Here is a 24072-nt window from a genome sequence, read left to right on the forward strand (position 1 = left end):
GCAATGGCGCACAGCTGCAGTGCTGTGCGTTACTTCAGTGAAGATCATGAAGTCTTCTGCCGCCTCTGAAGTCTTCTTTTCTTCTCATACTCACCCGGCTTCTATCTTCCGGCTCTGCAAGGGGGACGGAGGCGCGGCTCTGTGACGGACGGCGAGGGTGAGATCCTGCGTACCAATCCCTCTGGAGCTAATGGTGTCCAGTAGCCTAAGAAGCTGGACCTTGCAACTCAGAGAGTAGGGCTGCTTCTCTCCCCTCAGTCCCTCGATGAGGGAGTCTGTTGCCAGCAGTGCTCCCTGAAAATTAAAAACCTAACAAAATACTTTCTGTCAGAAAGCTCAGGAGAGCTCCTGAAAAGCACCCAGTCTCCACTGGGCACAGTATCAAACTGAGGTCTGGAGGAGGGGCATAGAGGGAGGAGCCAGTGCACACCCAGAACTAAAGTCTTTCTTAAAGTACCCATGTCTCCTGCGGAGCCTATCTATCCCCATGGTCCTTACGGAGTCCCCAGCATCCTCTAGGACGTTAGAGAAAATAGGATTTTAATACCTACCGGTAAATCCTTTTCTCTTAGTCCGTAGAGGATGCTGGGAACCCGTCCCAGTGCGTACTGTGTCTGCAGTTATTAAATGGCCCTTAACTCCAGAACATTTATGTGGAGAAAACTTTCCTGACTTGACCATCTTCCTTGGATGTTTTCCCCCTGTGTGACTGCTCCCCAGCCTCGGAGGGTTGCATCCATGGTCCCTAGGATCCAGTCCTGGATCCCGAACCATCGCCCCTCTAGGAGGTGAGAACTGTGCAGCCACCAATGGAGTAAGATTCTGGTCTTGGAAGACAGGATTATCCTCCGGTGCATGTGTAGGTGGGATCCGGACCACTTGTCCAACAGGTCCCACTGGAACACTCTGGCATGGAACCTGCCAAACTGAATGGCCTCGTAGGCCGCAACCATCTTCCCCAGCAACAGAATGCATTGATGGATTAACACTCTTGCTGGTTTCAGAATTTGTTTGACCAGACTCTGGAACTCCATAGCCTTTCCACTGGAAGAAAGCCTCTTCTGTGTCCAGTATGACTCCCAGAAACAAATCCCGCGTCATTGGGACCAACTGCGATTTTGGCAAGTTTAGGAGCCAACCATGTTGTTGAAGAACTGTCAGGGAGAGTAGATGTTTTGCACCAACTGGTCCCTGGATCTCGCCTTTATCAGGAGATCATCCAAGTACGGCATAATTGTGACTCCTTGCTTGCGAAGGAGAACCATCATTTCCACCATCACCCTGGTGAAAATCCTCGGAGCCGTGGACAGACCAAATGGCAACGTCTGAAATTGGTAATGACAATCCTGAATTGCAAACCTCAGGTAGCTTGATGCAGTGGCTAAACGGGAACATGTAATTAGGCATCCTTATGTCTACCAAAACCATGAAATCTCCTTCCTCCGGACTGGAGATCCCTACCCTGAGAGATTCCATCTTGAAATTGAATTTCTTTAGGTAGAAATTGAGGGATTTCAGATTTAAGATTGGTCTGACTGAGCCGTCCGGCTTCGGGAGCACGAAGAGGCTTGAATAAAAACCTTCTCCCTGCTGACTAAGGCCGATTTGAACAATCGGTGAGGGGGAACGTCTTGAAACCCCAGTTTGTACCCTTGTGACACTATTTGTAAAACCCACGAGTCCAGGTCCAAATTAATCCAGAACTGACTGAAGTGTTTTAGACGTGCCCCCACTGGTGTGGGCTCCTGCAAGAGAGCCCCAGCGTCATGCAGTGGATTTGGCAGAAGCAGAGGATGATCTCTGCTCCTGCGATCTTGAAGAGGCTACAGACCTCTTCCCTCTTCTCCTTCCTCTACCTGCAAAGAAAGGGGAATCTTAACTTCTTGCATATCTATTGGGACAAAATGACTGCGTTAGACAATGATGCGTCTTCATCCGTTGAGAGGGAACATAGGGCAAGAAGGTTGACTTACCTGCGGGAGCTGCCGAGATCAAATTAACTAGGCCGTTGCCAAACAAGGCTTCACCTTCATAGGGAAGAGACTCCCTTTCTTCTTGGAGTCAGCATCAGCATTCCCTTGGTGAATCCACAATGCCCTCCTATCCGAGACTGCCATGAAATTGGCCCGTGAACTCAAGAGTCCTATATCCCTTGCAGTCGTAAGTATGCTGCAGTGTCCTTGATATGATCCAACGTAAGGAGTATCCCATCTCTCCAAGATATCTATATCGGAAGACAAGGTATTCGACCAATTCTTGAATACTACTTCTCACCCATGCGCATGTAATGGCAGGTCTAAGTAATGTACCCGTGGTTACATAACTAGAAATAATGTAGCTTCCTGCATACGATCCGCTGGATTTGTGACAGGGCCCCGTGCAGAACAGGGGGTGACTCCCACTTTATTCTGTCCGCAGCAGGAAATGAATAAACAATCGGAAACCTTTTGGGGATTTGAAACCATCTTGTCGAGCTGGCCCAGACTTTCTCAAACAGAGATGGAGGAACGTTACATCAGCTTTCATTATATATCTATATATACATACATATAGACCCCTTTGTCAGGAACAGCAGGGTCCTCAGTGATGTTAATATGTCCTTAATATCCACAATCATGTACTGAATGCTCCTTGCCAATATTGGATCTAATCAGGAAATATTATGGTCGACATAGGAATCAGTATCCGAGTCAGTATCAGTGTGTAGTAACATTTTTGCGGGCCTGAGGGAAAAGAAGCATAGCCATGAACATCACATCTATTCTCTACGTCTGTGTCTGGGACACAGATTTATCCAACCTCACTCTGATATTATTGAAACTTTCACCCAGTCAGTTATTGCTGGTGCCAACAGGGCCACCATCATATGTCTGCATTCCTAATATAGTTTCCTCTTGGGAAAAACATTCAGCCACCGACATGTTGACACACATGTACCAAGTACCCACAGACACATCGGCTTATGGGGGATAGACCTACAGTAAATCTGTCAGAGGGACAGAGAGGATTTTTCAGCTCACAACCCAGCGCCAAAAGTACACAGTCTGGGAAATAATAAACTCTATAGTGATAGACTTGTAACGCTCTATAGATGTGCTGGTGAGGTGAGGAAGAAGCCCCGCCGCTGTAATGGCACGCTTCTGTCCCGCTCAGAAACAAATAATTAATTACGCTGGCGGGGTAAGGACAGTGCCCAGGCACTAATGTCCACTTTTGCCAGCCTTTTGTGAGGAATTTATGCTGCCCAGGGTGCCCCCCCCCCCACCCACCCACATGCCCTGCACCCTGCAGTGCCTGTGTGTGTGTGGAAGCATGGCGCACAGCATTCCGCTCGCTGCGTGGTAACTCAGAATGCCGTCACTGGAGAAGAAGTCTTCTGTTCTTCTGCTACTCGCCTGTCTTCTGACTTCTGGCTCTGTAAGGGGGTGATGGCAGGCTACGGGAGTGGGCATCTAGGCGTACCCAGCGATCAGCACCCTCAGGAGCTAATGGTGTCCTGTCAGCCAGAAGCAGAGCCATTGAACTCACTAGAAGTTGGTCATACTTCTCTCCCCTAAGTTCCACGAAGCAGGGAGACTGTTGCCAGCAGCCTCCCTGAAAATAAGAAAAACTAACATAAGTCTTTTCAGAGAAACTCAGTAGAGCTCCCCTGTAGTGCATCCAGTCTCACTGGGCACAATTCTAAAACTGGAGTCTGGAGGAGGGGCATAGAGGGAGGAGACAGTTCACACCCTTTGAAAGTCTTAAAGTGCCCATGTCTCCTGCGGATCCCGTCTATACCCCATGGTTCTTAATGTGATCCCAGCATCCTCTAGGACGTATGAGAAAACAAATAACGCACACACGAGGAGGAGAGAACAAAGGAAGCTATAAGGAGGGGAGGGGAGGGGAGGGGGGGGAGGTAAGGTAGTAAAGGGATATTGGATAAACTACAACCTTATACATATTCATTAATGTACCAGTAGTTAGAAGTAGAAGAGCTCTAACAGAAACCACAAAGCCTATCTAAAGCCACACCACACTGGATATGCCCAATCTCATTTGATCTTTGAAGCAAAGCAGTATTGGACTTTGTTACTACCAAGCAGTCTCCCATCCATGTATTATCAGATTCTTTAGGTGTTTTTAAACTACCAACACCCTTTTCTTGGTACTGTACATTTAATTTTTACACATATTCTTTTATGTACCAGAAGTTAGAAGTAGAAAAGCTCTAACAGAAACCACGAGCTCATCTACAGCCACAGCACACTGGATTTGCCCAATCTCTCCTGATCATGGAAGCTAAGCAGTGTTGGTCCTGGTTTTAGTACTTGGATGGGAGACCACCAGGAAATACCAGGAGCTGTGTGTATTTTTACAATACCAACGCCGTTCTCTTGATGCATTCCATTTTGAAACATTGGGGCAGATCTATTAAGCCTGGTGAACTGATAAAGTGCAAGGTGATAAAGTACCAGCCAGTCAGCTCCTAACTGTCATTTTTCAAACCCAGCCTGTGACATGGCAATTAGGAGCTGATTGGCTGGTACTTTATCACCATGCAAATTATCATTTCACCAGGTTTAATAAATCGTCCGCTTATTCATTTATGTACGAGTAGTTAGAAGTAGAAGAACTCTAACTGAAACCACTAAGCTCATCTACAGCCACACCACACTGTATATGCCCAATATCACCTGATCTTAGGCCTGGTTTGTTCTTGGATGTGAGACCACCTTGGAATACCAGGTGCTGTAGGTAGTTTTATACTACCAACACCGTTCTCTTGATGCATTCTATTTTGAAACTTATTCATTGATGTAGAAGTTAGAAACAGCAAAAATCATCTACAGCCGCATCACACTGGATATGTCCAATCCAGTGGCGTAACTAGAAATTTTTCTCCCCCAAGCCAAAAAATTCTTCGGCGCCCCCCCCCCCCCCCTTCATGCTCCATAATTGGGAGCAAGAAAGGGATAAATATGCGCTCGCCTAAGGCGCGCGCGTCAAAAAAGGGGCGTGGTTTTGTTGGAGTGGGCGTGGTTTCGCATAAAGGGGCGTGGCATTGCAGGAAAAGACTACCTTATACCCCAGTTTTGCAACCTGCACGCCCATACGTTGGCCACCACAGGAAAGAAAAATAATCCTGATTCATGCCCCTTACATTATTTGTCATTTTTCCTCCTTATAGTAATGCCCAGTATACATTATGCCACATACTGCAATGGCCCTTAGACATTATGCCGCACACAATAATACACGACACAATATGCACACACTGTAATGCCCCCGACACATTATGCCACACACCGTAATGTCTGTGACACATTATGCCACACACCGTAATGCCTGTGACACATTATGACAGGAATCGCAATGCCCGTTATACATTATGCTACACACTGCAATGCCCCTGATACATTATAGCACATACAATGTCTGTGACACATTATGACACACACCGCAATGTCCGTGATACATTATGCCACACACTGCAATGCCCGATACATTATAGCACATACAATGCCTGTGACACATTATGTCACACACTGCAATGACCTTGAGACATTATACCACAATGCCCGTGATATAGTATACCATACACCGTAATGCCTGTGACACATACCGCAATGCCCTGCCCGTTATACCCTATGCCACACATCGCAATGCCCGTTATGTATTATGCCACACTGCAATGACCCTGACATTATACCACATACCACAATGCCCGTGATATAGTATACCACACACCGTAATGCCTGACACATTATGACACACACCGCAATGTCCGTGATACATTATGCCACACACTGCAATGACCCTGAGACATTATACCACATATCACAATGCCCGCGATATAGTATACCATACACCGTAATGCCTGCGACACATTATGACACACACCGCAATGTCCGTGATACATTATGCCACACACCGTAATGCCCATTACACATTAAGTCCTACAGTAAGGCTTCTAATTACTTTTCAATTACCTGCTCGTTGTCAGGGGTTTCATGCACTGGGTGTCATGCTCGTTGCCAGGGGTTTCATGCTCTTGGTTCCATGCACGGTGCCAGGGGTTTTCATGCTCAGGGTGTCATGCTCGTTGCCAGGGGTTTCATGCACTGGGTGTCATGCTCGTTGCCAGGTGTTTCATGCACTGGGTGTCATGCTCGTTGCCAGATGTTTCATGCACTGGGTGTCATGCTCGTTGCTAGGAGGTAGTCCTTGTTGCTAGGGCTGTGCTCCCAGTGCTACATATGTCCCCAGTGCCAGATATTCCCCCACGGTGCCAGGTACTTACATGCCCCAGTGCCAAATATAGTCCCCCCCCCATGTGCCAGGTACACATATGCCCCCAGTGCCAGATATTCCCCCCCAGTGCCATATATGCCCCCAGTGCCAGATATTCCCCCCAGTGCCATATATGCCCCCCGTGCCATATATGCCCCCAGTGCCAGATACCCCCCCCCCCAGTGCCATATATGCCCCAGTGCCAGATATCCCCCCCAGTGCCAGATATGCCCCCAGTGCCAGATATTCCCCCCAGTGCCAGAAATGCCCCAGTGCCAGATATTCCTCCCCCCCCCCGTGCCATATATGCCCCCAGTGCCAGATATTTACCCCCCCCCCGCCGTCGCTTTTTGGAGGGACACGGAGGGCACAGCTCGTCTCTCCTGTGTCCCTCCTGCTGCATCATCTCTGGCGGCCGCGGGTCTAATAGGGGGAAGTGCCGGTTCGTGAGCCAATTAGAGCTCACGGACGGCACTTCCCCCTATTAGACCCGCGGTCGCCGGAGATGATGCAGCAGGAGGGACACAGGGAGGCGCGCTGTGTGCCCTCCGTGTCCCTCCAAAAAGCGGCGGAGGGAAGGAGACTGCAGACTGACATGCGGACGCTCGTCCGCATGTCAGTCTGCTGTAAATCAGTGGTGCCCCCGCAGCCCCTCGCCCCCAAGCCACCGCGAGGACTGCGGGGGCAGTAGTTACGCCACTGGTCTAATCTCATCTGATGATGGAAGCTAAGCAGTGTTGTGCCTGGTTTGTTTTTGGATTTCAAGTCCTGCCTTCTGGTTTGGCCACGGCACCTCGGATATTCACCAAGGTCATGGCCGTGATGACGACCCTTCACCATCAGAGAATCAGGATCCTGCCAAATCTGGACGACTTGCTGATCCTGGTGAACTCCCAAGAGGTTCTCCACAGTTATCTGGAACTGGCGGTCCAATTCCTAAAAGTCCACGGGTGGCTCATCAACTGAAAAAAGTCCTCGCTGGTCCCTGCTCGGAACATTGTGCACCTAGGGGCACTGCTGGACACACACAGCCAACAATTGTTTCTGTCTCCAGAGAAAGTCCTGAAAATTCAGGACAGTATCGTCCTCTCTCGCCCAAGAGTGTTGATACACACGGCGATGCAAGTACTAGACCTCATGGTGTCGGCTTTCGATATGGTAGAGTACGCTCAATTTCATTACCGCCCTCTGCAGAGGTTAATCCTCTCCAAGTGGGACGGCCTGCCTCATCGGATGATGTCTCAAATGATCTCCTTGACTCCGGAGGTTCGCCTGACACTGAGCTGGTGGCTACAGGACCAACAGTTGAGCAGGGGCCATCCCTTCTGGATCTCCAACTGTGTCCTCCTGACAATGGATGCCAGTCTTTTGGGCTGGGCCATGGTGTTGGAGCAACACTTTCTACAGGGTCGGTGGACCAGGGAGGAATCTCTCCTCCTGATATACATTCTGGAATTGCAGGCAGTGTTCAATTAATTGACACTGGCCCTGCCTCTAGTACAGAACAAGCCTGTTCAAGTACAATCTGACAACGCCACCACGGTAGTGTACACAAATCATCAAGGCGGCACTCGAAACTGCATGGCAAAGCTGGAAGTATCAAAAATCCTCAGTTGGGTAGAAAGTCATCTGACAGCAATATCGGCAGTGTTCATTCCCGGAGTCCTCAACTAGGAAGCGGATTTCCTCAGTCGTCAGGACGTTCACGCTGGAGAGTGGAGAGGCCGCAGCAGAAATGTCTGCACTGGTGTCAGTAGGTGACTGAGGCAGGGATGACTGGGAGATAGTGGGTGACTGAAGCATGTATGAGTGGGAGATAGTGGGTGACTGAGGCCGGGGTGACTGGGAGATAGTGGGTGACAGGGAGATAGTGGGTTACTGAGGGAGGGGTGATAGGAAGGGGTTGGGTAAGTATGGGAAGAAAGTGGGTGACAGGTATAATAAATGACTAAGGCAGGGGTGATAGGGAGATAGTGGATGACTGTGGCAGGGGTGACAGGGACAGTAAGAGACTGAGGCAGGGGTGACAGGGATAGTGGCTGACTGAGGCAGGGGTGACTGGGAGATAGTGGGTGACTGAGGCAGGGTTGACAGGGATAGTGGGTGACTGAAGCAGGGGTGATAGGGTGACAGTGGGTGACTAAAGCAGGGGTGACTGGTATAGTGGGTGACTGAGGCAGGGATCGCAGATATAGTGGTTGACTGAGGCAGCGGTGACTGGGAGATAGTGGGTAACTGAGGCAGGGGTGACAGGGAAAGTGTGTGACTCAGGCAGGGGTGATAGGGAGATAGTGGGCTGCATATCTCTGCCTCACTGCAGCAGCACATTCCTGCTTCAATGACAGCAGCACATCCCTACCTCACTTATAGCAGCACATCCCTGCCTCGCTGACAGCAGCACATCTCTGCCTCGCTGACAGCAGCACATCCCTGCCTCGCTGACAGCAGCACATCCCTGCTTCGCTGACAGCAGCACATCCCTGCTTCGCTGACAGCAGCACATCCCTGCTTCGCTGACAGCAGCACATCCCTGCCTCGCTGACAGCAGCACATCCCTGTCTCGCTGACAGCAGCACAGCACTGCTTCGCTGACAGCAGCACATCACTGCTTCACTACCAGCAGCACATCCCTGCCTCACTGGCAGCAGCACATCCCTGCCTTACTGACAGCTGTATATAGGGCCTAATTCAGACCTGATCCCTGCTGTGCATATTCACACAACAGGAGATCAGGTCTCTGCCCAGTGAGCGCCTCTGCCTGATTGACAGGCAGAGGCGGTCACTGGGCAGGAGGAGTCGGGCCAGCGGCGTTGTGCCGCCATTTTGGGGGCACAGTCAGGACAACGCAGACATGACCGGACCGTATGGGGGCGGGCCGTGACGGCTGCGTGACCCGGACAGCAACGGGCCTTATTTACTAAAATCTCAGATAAATTTTATGGCATTTATGTGCAGTCTAGTTTGCACAGTTGATAGAGTGTTGATCTTGCACTATCAATGTAAGCCTCACATAGGTTTGATACACATGTAAGTTTGTTTTTATTTTACTACATTGTGGTTTGTGGCTCTATACCATGTAATGCATGTCTTTTAACAGTAGTCAAGTCTTCCAATGTGCTTGTTAGTGAAACCCAATAGATAGCTTTATTTTATTTTGTTTCTTCAAATATTGAATGCATATGTCTTATAACTTTTTTTTTTTCAATATACAGGTTGAGTATCTGTATATACATTTTTATTATAAGATTTTCAATGACACAAGTACATCCAAGTTGCAGATTATGGATTGTGAAGGACAAATCAACCATATAAACAATTTAAGCAATTTAAATTGCATGCAGGTAGTAGAATATCAAACTCCTTGGATGAGAGTTGGTCGTAATAAACTAGGATACAAAAGAATAAAGTAGAAAATAAGATTTTAAACCTACCGGTAAATCTTTTTCTCGTAGTCCGTAGAGGATGCTGGGGACTCCGTAAGGACCATGGGGATAGACGGGCTCCACAGGAGACATGGGCACTTTAAGAAAGACTTTAGTTCTGGGTGTGCACTGGCTCCTCCCTCTATGCCACAGTTAGAGAAACTGTGCCCAGAGGAGACGGACAGTATGAGGAAAGGATTTTGTTAATCCAGGGCAAGATTCATACCAGCCACACCAATCACACCGTATAACTTGTGATAAACTACCCAGTTATCAGTATGAAAAAACAACATAGCATCAGTGCAGGACCGATGCAACTATAACCTAACCCTTATTGAAGCAATAACTATATACAAGTATTGCAGAAGTAGTCCGCACTTGGGACGGGCGCCCAGCATCCTCTACGGACTACGAGAAAAAGATTTACCAGTAGGTTTAAAATCTTATTTTCTCTAACGTCCTAGAGGATGCTGGGGACTCCGTAAGGACCATGGGGATTATACCAATGGTCCAAAACGGGCGGGAGAGTGCGGATGACTCTGCAGCACCGATTGAGCAAACATGAGTTCCTCCTCAGCCAGGGTATCAAACTTATAGTATTTTGCAAAGGTGTGTGAACCCGACCAAGTAGCAGCTTGACACAGCTGTAGTGCCGAGACCCCTCGGGCAGCCGCCCAAGAAGAGCCCACTTTCCTCGTGGAATGGGCCTTGACCGATTTCAGTAACTGCAATCCAGCCATAGAATGCGCTTGCTGAATCGTGTTACAAATACGGCGTGCAATTGCCTGCTTTGAAGCAGGGGCACCAATATTGTTGGTTGCATACAGGACAAACAGCGCTTCAGTTTTCCTGACTCTAGCCGTCCTGGCCACGTAAATTTTCAAAGCCCTAACCACATCAAGTAACTCGGAATCCTCCAAGTCACGCGTAGCCACAGGCACCACAATAGGTTGGTTCATATGAAAAGATGAGACCACTTTTGGTAGGAATTGAGGACGGGTCTGCAATTCCGCTCTATCCACATGAAATACCAAATATGGGCTTTTATGTGACAAAGCCGCTAATTCCGACACTCGCCTAGCCGAAGCCAAGGCTAATAACATGACCACCTTCCATGTGAGATATTTTAACTCCACTGTTTTAAGTGGTTCAAACCAGTGTAATTTTAGAAAACTTAACACCACGTTAAGGTCCCAAGGTGCCACCGGAGGCACAAAAGGAGGCTGAATATGCAGCACTCCTTTTACAAAAGTCTGAACTTCTGGAAGAGAAGACAATTCTTTTTGAAAGAAAATGGATAAGGCCGAAATCTGGACCTTAATAGAGCCTAATTTTAGGCCCAAATTCACTCCAGTTTGTAGGAAGTGAAGGAAACGGCCCAGATGGAATTCTTTCGTAGGAGCATTCCTGGCCTCACACCAAGAAACATAATTTCGCCATATACGGTGTAATGTTTTAACGTTACATCCTTCCTAGCCTTTATCAGCGTAGGGATGACCTCAACCGGAATGCTAGGATCCGGCATTCAACCGCCATGCCGTCAAACGCAGCTGCGGTAAGTCTTGGAACAGACAGGGCCCCTGATGCAACAGGTCCTGTCTTAGAGGGAGAGGCCACAGATCTTCTGTGAGCATTTCCTGCAGATCCGGATACCAGGTCCTCCGTGGCCAATCCGGAACAATGAGGATTGTTCTCACTCCTCTTTGTCTTATTATCCTCAACACCTTGGGTATGAGAGGAAGAGGAGGAAATACATAGACCGACCGGAACACCCACGGTGTCACTAGGGCGTCTACAGCTACTGCCTGAGGGTCTCTTGACCTTGCGCAATACCTCTGTAGCTTTTTGTTGAGCCGGGACGGCATCATGTCTATCTGTGGCAGTTCCCACCGACTTGTAATCTGTGCAAAGACTTCCTGATGAAGTCCCCACTCTCCCGGATGTAGGTCGTGTCTGCTGAGGATGTCTGCTTCCCAGTTGTCCACTCCCGGAATGAACACTGCTGACAGTGCGCTTGCGTGATTCTCCACCCAGCAAAGAATTCTGGTGGCTTGTGCCATCGCCACTCTGCTTCTTGTGCCGCCTTGGCGGTTTACATGAGCCACTGCGGTGACGTTGTCTGACTGGATCAGAACCGGTTGGTCGCAAAGTAAGGTCTCCGCTTGACGTAGGGCATTGTATATGGCCCTTAGTTCCAGGATGTTGATGTGAAGACAAGTCTCTTGACTTGACCAAAGACCTTGGAAATTTCTTCCCTGTGTGACTGCTCCCCAACCTTGGAGGCTTGCGTCTGTGGTCACCAGGATCCAGCCCTGAATGCTGAATCTGCGTCCCTCGAGAAGGTGAGCACTCTGCAGCCACCACAAGAGTGATACCCTGACCCTGGGGGACAGGGTGATCAACCAATGCATCTGTAAATGTGACCCGGACCACTTGTCCAGTAGGTCCCATTGGAAAGTCCTCGCATGGAACCTGCCGAATGGAATGGCCTCGTATGATGCCACCATCTTTCCCAGGACTCGAGTGCAGTGATGCACTGACACAAGTTTTGGTTTCAATAGGTTCCTGACAAGAGTCATGAGTTCCTGGGCCTTTTCTATCAGGAGATAAACCCTCTTCTGGTCTGTGTCCAGAATCATGCCCAAGAAAGACAGACGAGTAGTAGGAATCAATTGCGACTTCGGGATATTGAGAATCCAGCCGTGTTGCTGTAACACTTTCAGTGAAAGTGATACGCTGTTCAGCAACTGCTCTCTTGATCTCGCTTTTATGAGATCGCCCAAGTACGGGATAATTGTGACACCTTGCTTGCACAGGAGCACCATCATTTCCGCCATTACCTTGGTGAAAATTCTCAGGGCCATGGAGAGATCAAACAGCAACGTCTGAAATTGGCAATGACAGTCCTGTACCGCAAATCTGAGTTACGCCTGATGAGGTGGATAAATGGGGACATGAAGGTATGCATCCTGTACACAAATGCGGACAACAGGTGTCAAGCCGTGTGTTGCCTTTGTCAAGCTGTAATAAGTAGGGATAAGGACGTTAACCACCTCGGAACATCCTCCCTTATACGTCACCTACAGCGCATTCATCATAAGTCAGTGACAAGTTCAAAAACTTTGGATGACAGTGGAAGCAGTCCACTAACCACTAAATCCCTTCCTCTTGTAACCAAGCTCCTGCAAACCACACCACCAACTCCCTCAGTGTCAATTTCCTCCTTAGACAGGAGAGCCAATAGTCCTGCAGGCCATGTCACTGGCAAGTCTGACGAGTCCTCTCCTGCCTGGGATTCCTCCGATGCATCCTTGAGTGTAACGCCTACTGCTGCTGGCGCTGCTGTTGTTGCTGCTGGGAGTCGATCGTCATCCCAGAGGGGAAGTCGGAAGACCACTTGTACTTCTTCCAGTAAGCAATTGACTGTCCAACAGTCCTTTGCGAGGAAGATGAAATATCACAGCAGTCATCCTGCTGCAAAGCGGATAACTCAGGTCTGGGTGGTGAGAAACGTGGTTCCGGTATCCATCGTTAATTTAGAGGCAACTAGAGACTTGATTGAGGTACTGTGTCCCCGGTACCAAATACCCTCTAGGTTCCATTTCTCTAGGCAGGCGATACCGAAAATGTACACAGACCTCAGAAAAAGAGTCATCAGTGTCCTAAAAAATGCAGTTGTACCCAATGTCCACTTGTCTGTGGTTAAGTGGAGCAGGGCAGACTCAGGACTATATGACTGTGACAGCCCACTGGGTAGATGTATTGCCTCCCGCAGCAAGAACAGCAGCGGCGGCACCAGTAGCAGCATCTCGCAATTGCCAACTCGTTCCTAGGCAGGCTACGCTTTGTATCACCGCTTTCCATAAGAGGCACACAGCTGACAACCTCTTACGGAAACTGAGGAACATCATCGCAGAATGGCTTACCCCAATTGAACTCTCCTGGGGATTTGTGACATCGGACAACGCCACCAATATTGTGCGTGCATTACATCTGGGCAAATTCCAGCACGTCCCATGTTTTGCACATACATTGAACTTGGTGGTGCAGAATTATTTAAAAAACGACAGGGGCGTGCAAGAGATGCTGTCGGTGGCCCGAAGAATTGCGGGCCACTTTCTGCCTTCAGCCACCGCATGCCGAAGACTGGAGCACCACCAAACATTCCTGAACCTGCCCTGCCATCATCTGAAGCAAGAGGTGGTAACGAGGTGGAATTCAACCCTCTATATGCTTCAGAGGATGGAGGAGCAGCAAAAGGCCATTCAAGCCTATACATCTGCCCACGATATAGGCAAAGGAGGGGGAAAGCACCTGACTCAAGCGCAGTGGAGAATGATTTCAACGTTGTGGAAGGTTCTGCAACCCTTTGAACTTTCCACACGTGAAGTCAGTTCAGACACTGCCAGCCTGAGTCAGGTCATTCCCCTCATCAGGCTTTTGCAGAAGAAGCTGGAGACATTGAAGGAGGAGCTAAAACAGAGCGATTCAACTAGGCATGTGGGACTTGTGGATGGAGCCCTTAATTTGCTTAACCAGGATTCAATCTGTTGAAATCAGAGCACTACATTTTGGCCGCCGTGCTCGATCCTAGATTTAAAACCTACATTGTATCTCTCTTTCCGGCAGACACAAGTCTGCAGAGGTTCATAGACCTGCTGGTGAGAAAATTGTCAAGTCAAGCGGAACGTGACCCGTCAACAGCTCCTCCTTCACATTCTCCCGCAACTGGGGGTGCGAGGAAATGGCTAAGAATTCCGAGCCCACCCGCTGGCGGTGATGCAGGGCAGTCTGGAGTGAGTGCTGACATCTGGTCCAGACTGAAGGACCTGGCAACGATTACTGACATGTCGTCTACTGTCACTGCATATGATTCTGTCACCTTTGAAAGAATGGTGGAGAAAAAGAGGCAATTTGGAGGCCCTTGCACAAACTGGCTTTATTCTACCTAAGTTGCCCTCCCTCCAGTGTGTACTCCGAAAGAGTGTTTAGTGCGGCCGCTCACCTTGTCAGCAATCGGCGTACAAGGTTACTTCCAGAAAATGTGGAGAAGATGATGATCATCAAAATTAATTATAATCAATTCCTCCGTGGAGACATTCACCAGCAATTGCCTCCAGAAAGTACACAGGGATCTGAGATGGTGGATTCCAGTGGGGACGAATTAATAATCTGTGAGGAGGGGGATGTACACAGTGAAAGGGGTGAGGAATTGGAGGATGATGAGGTGGACATCTTGCCTCTGTAGAGCCAGTTTGTGCAAGGAGAGATTGATTGATTCTTTTTTGGTGGGGGCCCAAACCAACCAGTCATTTCAGTCAGTCGTGTGGCAGACCCTGTCGCTGAAATGATGGGTTCGTCAATGTTTTTCTTTTCAATCTAAGCCCCTGCAGTTTTCTGTAAGCATCTGCTTCGCTATGATGATCAACAAGTCACAAGGGAAAACACTCAGGGCTGGAGGCGTAGATCTTAGGTCCAGCTGCTACAAGCATGGCAGAGGTGTCACTATCACTGGTGACACCCAGAGAGGCGGCGAGGGAGATTGTAATGCAGTGCGCGCAGATAAGCAGCGCAATGGTAAAAAGGAGGCATGGTCTCATAGGTAGGGGCGTGGCCTGAATCACCATTTTGTTGCTGCGGGTATCCCGGGGGTTGGGGGCTGTACCCGGGGACTAGTGTGTGAGTGGTGCTGGCTCCTGCACAGTGACAGAAACTGGGTGTTGCACGTAATGTCACAGTGAAACACCCATATTCTGTCACTGAAGAAGAGCCGGCACTTTGGTGTCACCCCACATGGCGGGTGACACTCGGGTGTGTGCCGCAACCCCGTTGTGATGCCACTGACCCATGGGAAGCTTTACGTGGCTTACCCATGTGTTAGTAGCCCCAAGCATCTTTTGTGTTAGTCCCTGAAGAAAAACGTAAAATATTGTTTACAATTTTGTAATCAATGGCCTAATTCAGTAAGGATTGCAAATTCTGCTAGGTAACAGAATTTGCAATCCTTTGGTTCGCATGCTGGGGCCACCCATCACAGGGCATGGCCACCCAGCATGCCGCCTCCCTTCTTGACCACGCTGAAATTGCAGTCTCAGTGCAGTACAGCGTGATCATAAAAAATGGGTTAGCCTCCTGTTGGTGCAGACTGTACGTGTGCGCAGGAAGCCGCCACCATTTTTGTGATCGCAACGGCTGCATGTGATGTCATGCAGCCGCTCTGACCACGCCTCCTGTTTCTCCGTTGAAGCCCTGCCCCCGCACCGCTCCATCTCCGACTTTGAAATGGAGTGTTGCTGACCCCCCCCCCGCACCGATTGACAGTCACAGAAAATGCAGGCGCATGCGTATGCTCTTAGCAATTTTTGCAGTTGGATTGCTTATTGTGATTGCAATCCAACCTGAATCAGGCTCTATTACCTATCACAATGCACTGCAGGTAGTACAAAATGGGGTTAATATAGGAGAAAAACCCCCAGAGCTGTGCTCCTTAACTGTCCCTGGTGGCTAGTGGAGCGGCTGCCCAGTAATCAGTGTCCACGCCAGTGCGCACACGGCCCGCCCCCTACTGCCACGCTGGATCACGGTATAGTGTGGGCACAGAAGCCCCTTACCTCCCTTTCATCAGCGGCCTCGTGATCCCGGAGGGCGGTGTGTGTGTGACTGACCTTAGGAAGAAACCGGAGCCTCCGCTGCAGTGACCCAGCAACCAGGGCACGGGAGTATACTGCGCCGCTGGGAGTGATGGAGCTGCAGTAAAGATGTCTATTAGACCTAGCCTGCTGCAGCCCTTGTACATTCTTATAAAAAAAGTTCTTCTTTTCTTGTCAAAATTAATAGCTAAGTATAGGCTGCATGAGGCAGCCCCCTGTTAAGTGTCCTGCTACTGAAGGCACCAACTACAAACTGAGCTCCCTGTTCATGGAAGCGAGGTTATAGAGCAGGGGGCGCTGAGCATCTTGGGAACAGTCAAAAGCTTTGAGCCTGTTGGTGCCTCAGATCAAGATCCTACTCTACACCCCAATGTGAATCCTTGTGGAGTCCAGTGTACCCCACAGAAGAAATGAATGTGTCACACCCATTGGCAGCAACATTAGAATAGCTGCTGATGGGCACAATTGAGAAAGGAAGGGGGGAAAACATTTGAATCCAGCACATATATGTAATTTGAATATGTAATTTGTACCTTCCTACTTTAAAATGTAATGGATGAACCTCACCCTGTGAGAACTATCTTCATGATCAAGAGATCTCATATGCAAGATAAGTATGTGTTGGCAGAGGCGCTCACTGGGCAGAGATGCTGATCGCATCTCTGGCATGTGCCGGTGCACTGCGGCACCAGCACACACACACACACACACACTTCAGACCTGATCTCCTGTTGTGTGAATATGCACAGCAGAGATCAGGTCTGAATTAGGCCCTATATACAGCTGTCAGTAAGGCAGGGATCTGCTGCTGCCAGTGAGGCAGGGATGTGCTGCTGTCAGTGAAGCAGTGATCTGCTGCTGCCAGTGAGGCAGGGATCTGCTGCTGCCAGTGAGGCAGGGATGTGCTGCTATAAGTGAGGCAGGTATGTGCTGCTGTCAATGAGGCAGGGATGTGCTGCTGTCAGTGAAGCAGGGATGTGCTGCTGTCAGCGAGGCAGTGATCTGCTGCCCACTATCTCCCTATCACCCCTGCCTGAGTCACACACTTTCCCTGTCACCCCTGCCTCAGTTACCCACTATCTCCCAGTCACCGCTGCCTCAGTTAACCAATATACCTGCGACCCCTGCCTCAGTCACCCACTATACCAGTCACCCCTGCTTTAGTCACCCACTATCTCTGTCACCCCTGCCTCAGTCAACCACTATCTCCATATCACCCCTACCTCAGTCACCCACTATCCCTGTCACCTCTGCCTCAGTCACCCACTGTCACCCTATCACCCCTGCCTCAGTCACCCACTATCCCTGTCACCCCTGCCTCAGTCTCCTACTGTCCCTGTCACCCCTGCCACAGTCATCCACTATATCCCTATCACCCCTGCCTTAGTCACTGACTATCTCCCAGTCACCCCGGCCTCAGTCACCCACTATCTCCCAGTCATACATGCTTCAGTCACCCACTATCTCCCAGTCATCCCTGCCTCAGTCACCTACTGACACCAGTGCAGACATTTCTGCTGCGGCCTCTCCACTCTCCAGCGTGAACGTACTGTTGACTGAGGAAATCCGCTTCCCAGTTGAGGACTCCGGGAATGAACACTGCCGATATTGCTGGCAGATGACGTTCTACCCAACTGAGGATTTTTGATACTTCCAGCTTTGCCATGCAATTTCGAGTGCCGCCTTGATGATTTGTGTACACTACCGTGGTGTCGTTGTCCGATTGTACTTGAACAGGCCTGTTCTGTACTAGAGGCAGGGCCAGTGTCAATGAATTGAACACTGCCCGCAATTCCAGAATGTTTATCGGGAGGAGAGATTCCTCCCTGGTCCACCGATGGTGAAGGGTCGTCATCACGGCCATGACCTTGGTGAATTTCCGAGGTGCCGTGGCCAAACCAGAAGGCAGGACCTGAAATCCAAAAACTAACCAGGCACAACACTGCTTAGCTTCCAACATCAGATGAGATTGGACATATCCAGTGTGATGCGGCTGTAGATGATTTATGCTGTTTCTAACTTCTACTTCTAACTACTGGTACATCAATGAATAAGTTTCAAAATATAATGCATCAAGAGAACGGTGTTGGTAGTATAAAACTACCTACAGCACCTGGTATTCCCAGGTGGTCTCACATCCAAGAACAAACCAGGCCTAAAATCAGGTGATATTGGGCATATACAGTGTGGTGTGGCTGTAGATGAGCTTAGTGGTTTCTGTTAGAGTTCTTCTACTTCTAACTACTCGTACATAAATGAGTAAGCAGCCGATTTATTAAACCTGGTGAAATGATAATTTGCATGGTGATAAAGTACCAGCCAATCAGCTCCTAATTGCCATGTCACAGGCTGGGTTTGAAAAATGACAGTTAGGAGCTGACTGGCTGGTACTTTATCACCTTGCACTTTATCAGTTCACCAGGCTTAATAGATCTGCCCCAATGTTTCAAAATGGAATGCATCAAGAGAACGGTGTTGGTAGTATAAAACTACCTACAGCACCTGGTATTCCCAGGTGGTCTCACATCCAAGAACAAACCAGGCCTAAAATCAGGTGATATTGGGCATATACAGTGTGGTGTGGCTGTAGATGAGCTTAGTGGTTTCTGTTAGAGTTCTTCTACTTCTAACTACTCGTACATAAATGAGTAAGCAGCCGATTTATTAAACCTGGTGAAATGATAATTTGCATGGTGATAAAGTACCAGCCAATCAGCTCCTAATTGCCATGTCACAGGCTGGGTTTGAAAAATGACAGTTAGGAGCTGACTGGCTGGTACTTTATCACCTTGCACTTTATCAGTTCACCAGGCTTAATAGATCTGCCCCAATGTTTCAAAATGGAATGCATCAAGAGAACGGTGTTAGTATTGTAAAAATACACACAGCTCCTGGTATTTCCTTGTGGTCTCCCATCCAAGGCCCTCATTCCGAGTTGTTCGCTCTGTATTTTTCATCGCATCGCAGTGAAAATCCGCTTAGTACGCATGCGCAATGTTCGCACTGCGACTGCGCCAAGTAACTTTACTATGAAGAAAGTGTTTTTACTCACGGCTTTTTCTTCGCTCCGGCGATCGTAATGTGATTGACAGGAAATGGGTGTTACTGGGCGGAAACACGGCGTTTCAGGGGCGTGTGGCTGAAAACGCTACCGTTTCCGGAAAAAACGCAGGAGTGGCCGGGGAAACGGTGGGAGGGCCTGGGCGAACGCTGGGTGTGTTTGTGACGTCAACCAGGAACGACAAGCACTGAACTGATCGCACAGGCAGAGTAAGTCTGGAGCTACTCTGAAACTGCTAAGTAGTTAGTAATCGCAATATTGCGAATACATCGGTCGCAATTTTAAGAAGCTAAGATTCACTCCCAGTAGGCGGCGGCTTAGCGTGTGTAACTCTGCTAAATTCGCCTTGCGACCGATCAACTCGGAATGAGGGCCCAAGTACTAAAAGCAGGACCAACACTGCTCAGCTTCCATGATCAGGAGAGATTGGGCAAATCCAGTGTGCTGTGGCTGTAGATGAGCTGGTGGTTTCTGTTACAGCTCTTCTACTTCTAACTTCTGGTACATAAAAGAATACATGTAAAAATTAAATGTACCAAGAAAATGGTGTTGGTAGTTTAAAAACACCTAAAGAATCTGATACTACCAAGCAGTCTCCCATCCATGTATTAACAAAGTCCAATACTGCTTTGCTTCAAAAATCAAATGAGATTGGGCATATCCAGTGTGGTGTGGCTTTAGATAAGCTTTGTGGTTTCTGTTAGAGCTCTTCTACTTCTAACTACTGGTACATTAATGAATATGTATAAGGTTGTAGTTTATCCAATATGCCTTTACTACCTTACCTTTCAACCCCCCCTCCCTCCCCTCTTCTCCTTATAGCTTCCTTAGTTCTCTCCTCCTCGTGTGTGCGTTATTTGTTTTCTCATATGTCCTAGAGGATGCTGGGGTCACATTAAGAACCATGGGGTATAGACGGGATCCGCAGGAGACATGGGCACTTTAAGACTTTCAAAGGGTGTGAACTGTCTCCTCCCTCTATGCCCCTCCTCCAGACTCCAGTTTTAGTATTGTGCGCAGTGATACTGGATGCACTACAGGGGAGCTCTACTGAGTTTCTCTGAAAAGACTTGTTAGTTTTTTTTATTTTCAGGGAGGCTGCTGGCAACAGTCTCCCTGCTTCGTGGGACTTAGGGGAGAGAAGTATGACCAACTTCTAGTGAGTTCAATGGCTCTGCTTCAGGCTGACAGGACACCATTAGCTCCTGAGGGTGCTGATCGCTGGGTACGCCTAGATGCACACTCCCGCAGCCTGCCGTCACCCCCTTACAGAGCCAGAAGACAGGTGAGTAGCAGAAGAACAGAAGACTTCTTCTTCAGTGACGGCATTCTGAGGTACCGAGCAGCGAGCGGAACGCTGCGCGCCATGCTCCCACACAAACACAGGCACTGCAGGGTGCAGGGCACGGGGGGGGGGGGCACCCTGGGCAGCATACATTCCTCACAAAAGGCTGGAAAAAGTGGACATTAGTGCCTGGGCACTGTCCTTACCCCGCTAGCGTAATTAATTATTTCTGAGCGGGACAGATACGCGCCATTACAGCGGCGGGGCTTCTTCCTCACCTCACCAGAACATCTTTAGAGCATTACAAGTCTATCACTATAGAGTTTATTATTTCCCAGACGGTGTACTTTTGGCGCTGGATTGTGAGCTGAAAAATCCTCTGTGTCCCTCTGACAGATTTACTGACGGTCTGTCCCCCATAAGCCGGTGTGTCTGTGGGTACTTGGTATATGTGTGTCAACATGTCGGTGGCTGAATGTTTTTCCCAAGAGGAAACTATGGCCCTCATTCCGAGTCGTTCGCTCGGTATTTTTCATCGCATCGCAGTGAAATTCCGCTTAGTGCGCATGCGCAATATTCACACTGCGACTGCGCCAAGTATCTTTGCTATGAAGATAGTATTTTTACTCACGGCTTTTTCATCGCTCCGGCGATCGTAATGTGATTGACAGGAAATGGGTGTTACTGGGCGGAAACATGGCGTTTTATGGGCGTGTGGCTGAAAACGCTACCGTTTCCGGAAAAAATGCAGGAGTGGCCGGAGAAACGGGGGAGTGGTTGGGCGAACGCTGGGTGTGTTTGTGACGTCAAACCAGGAACGACAAGCACTGAACTGATCGCACAGGCAGAGTAAGTGTGGAGCTACTCTAAAACTGCTAAGTAGTTTGTGATCGCAATATTGCGAATACATCGGTCGCAATTTTAAGATGCTAAGATACACTCCCAGTAGGCGGCGGCTTAGCGTGTGTAACTCTGCTAAATTCGCCTTGCGACCGATCAACTCGGAATGAGGGCCTATATTAGGAATGCAGACATATGATGGTGGCCCTGTTGGCACCACCAATAACTGACTGGGTAAATGTTTCAGTAATATCAGAGTAAGGTTGGATAAATCTGTGTCCCAGACACAGACGTAGAGAATAGATGTGATATTCATGGCTATGTTTCTTTTCCCTCAGGCCCCGCTGGGTCGCAAAAATGTTATTTTGCCCAGTTACTACACACTGATACTGACACGGATGCTGATACTTATGTCGACCATAATGTTTCCTGATTAGATCCAATATTGGCAAGGAGCATTCAGTACATGATTGTGGATATTAAGGACATATTAAAATCACTGAAGACCCTGCTGTTCCTGACAAAGGGGTCTATATGTATGTATATATAGATATATAATGAAAGCTGATGTAACGTTCCTCCATCTCTGTTTGAGAAAGTCTGGGCCAGCTCGACAAGATGGTTTCAAATCCCCAAAAGGATTCTGGTTGTTTATTCATTTCCCGCCGCGGACAGAATAAAGTGGGAGTCACCCCTTGTTCTGCACGGGGCCCTGTCACAAATCCAGCGGATCGTATGCAGGAAGCTACATTATTTCTAGTTATGTAACCACGGGTACATTACTTAGACCTGCCATTACATGTGCATGGGTGAGTAGTAGTATTCAAGAATTGGTCGAATACCTTGTCATCCGATATAGATACCCTGGAGAGATGGGATACTCCTTACATTGTATCATATCAAGGACACTGCAGCATACTTACGTGAGACTGCAAGGGATATAGGACTCTTGAGTTCACGGGCCAATTTCATGTCAGTGTCGGATAGGAGGGCATTGTGGATTCACCAAGAGAATGCTGATGCTGACTCCAAGAAGAAAGGGAGTCTCTTCCCTATGAAGGTGAAGCCTTGTTTGGTGACTGCCTAGTTAATTTGATCTCGGCAGCTCCCGCAGGTAAGTCAACCTTCTTGCCCTATGTTCCGTCCCAACGGATGAAGACGCATCATTATCTGATGCAGTCATTTCGGCCCAATAGATATGCAAGAAGTTAAGATTCCCCTTTCTTTGCAGGTAGAGGAAGGAGAAGAGAGAAGAGGTCTGCATCCTCTTCAAGATCGCAGGAGCAGAGATCATCCTCTGCTTCTGCCAAATCCACTGCATGACGCTGGGGCTCTCTTGCAGGAGCCCGCACCAGTGGGGGCACGTCTAAAACTCTTCAGTCAGTTCTGGATTCATTCGGACATGGACTCGTGTGTTTTACAAATAGTGTCCCAAGGGTACAAACTGGGGTTTCAAGATGTTCCCCCTCACCGATTGTTCAAACATTAAGTTACTGTGCTATTCCTGGGTTATATAGCGCTGGGGTATGTGCTGGCATACTCTCTCTCTGTCTCTCCAAAGGGCCTTGTGGGGGAAATGTCTTCAGTAAAAGTATTCCCTGTGTGTGTGGTGTGTCGGTACGCGTGTGTCGACATGTCTGAGGAAGAAGGCTATATTAGAGAGGAGCGGGAGCAAATGAACGTGGTGTCTCCGCCGATACCTGATTGGATGGATATGTGGAATGTTTTAAATGCTAGTGTAAACTCATTGCACAAAAGATTAGACAAGGCAGAAGCTTTGGGACAGTCAGGGTCTCAACCAATGCCTAATCCTATGTCGCAGGGACTGTCAGGGTCTCATAAGCGCCCACTATCCAGATTGTTGACACAGATACCGACACGGATTCTGACTCCAGTGGCGATTACGATGATGCAAAGTTACAGCCAAAATTGGCAAAATACATTTGATATATGATTATGGCAATAAAAGATGTTTTGCACATCACAGAGGAGCCCCCTATCCCTGACAAGAGGGTACATATGTACAAGGGAAAGAAGCCTGAGGTAACCTTTCCCCCCTCACACGAGCTGAACGAGTTATGTGAAAAAGCTTGGGAATCTCCTGCAGATTTCCAAAAGGATTCCCCTTTCCCATCAACGGATAGGTTACAATGGGAATCCTCCCCTTGGGTGGACAAAGCATTAACACGCTTATCCAAGAAGGTAGCCCTCCCGTCCCAGGATACAGCTACCCTCAAAGAGTCTGCTGACCGCAAACAGGAGATTACCCTGAAGTCCATTTATACACATTCAGGTACCTTACTCAGACCGGCAATTGCGTCGGCCTGGGTGTGTAGTTCTGTAGCGGCATGGACGGATACCCTAGATAAGGCTACTATTTTATTGCCCCTGGGGCATATAAGAGATGCTGTCCTATATATGTGTGTATGCAAACTACAGGTGGTGCTGCAGGGCTCACACCCTTTTACTTGTCTTGTAGAGCAACTCTGGAGCTGTTACTGGGTCCAGCTGCTGCAAGAAATCAGCTTGAATGCTTCA

The sequence above is a fragment of the Pseudophryne corroboree genome, unplaced genomic scaffold (assembly GCF_028390025.1).
Source record: "Pseudophryne corroboree isolate aPseCor3 unplaced genomic scaffold, aPseCor3.hap2 scaffold_295, whole genome shotgun sequence".
Taxonomy (NCBI): domain Eukaryota; kingdom Metazoa; phylum Chordata; class Amphibia; order Anura; family Myobatrachidae; genus Pseudophryne; species Pseudophryne corroboree.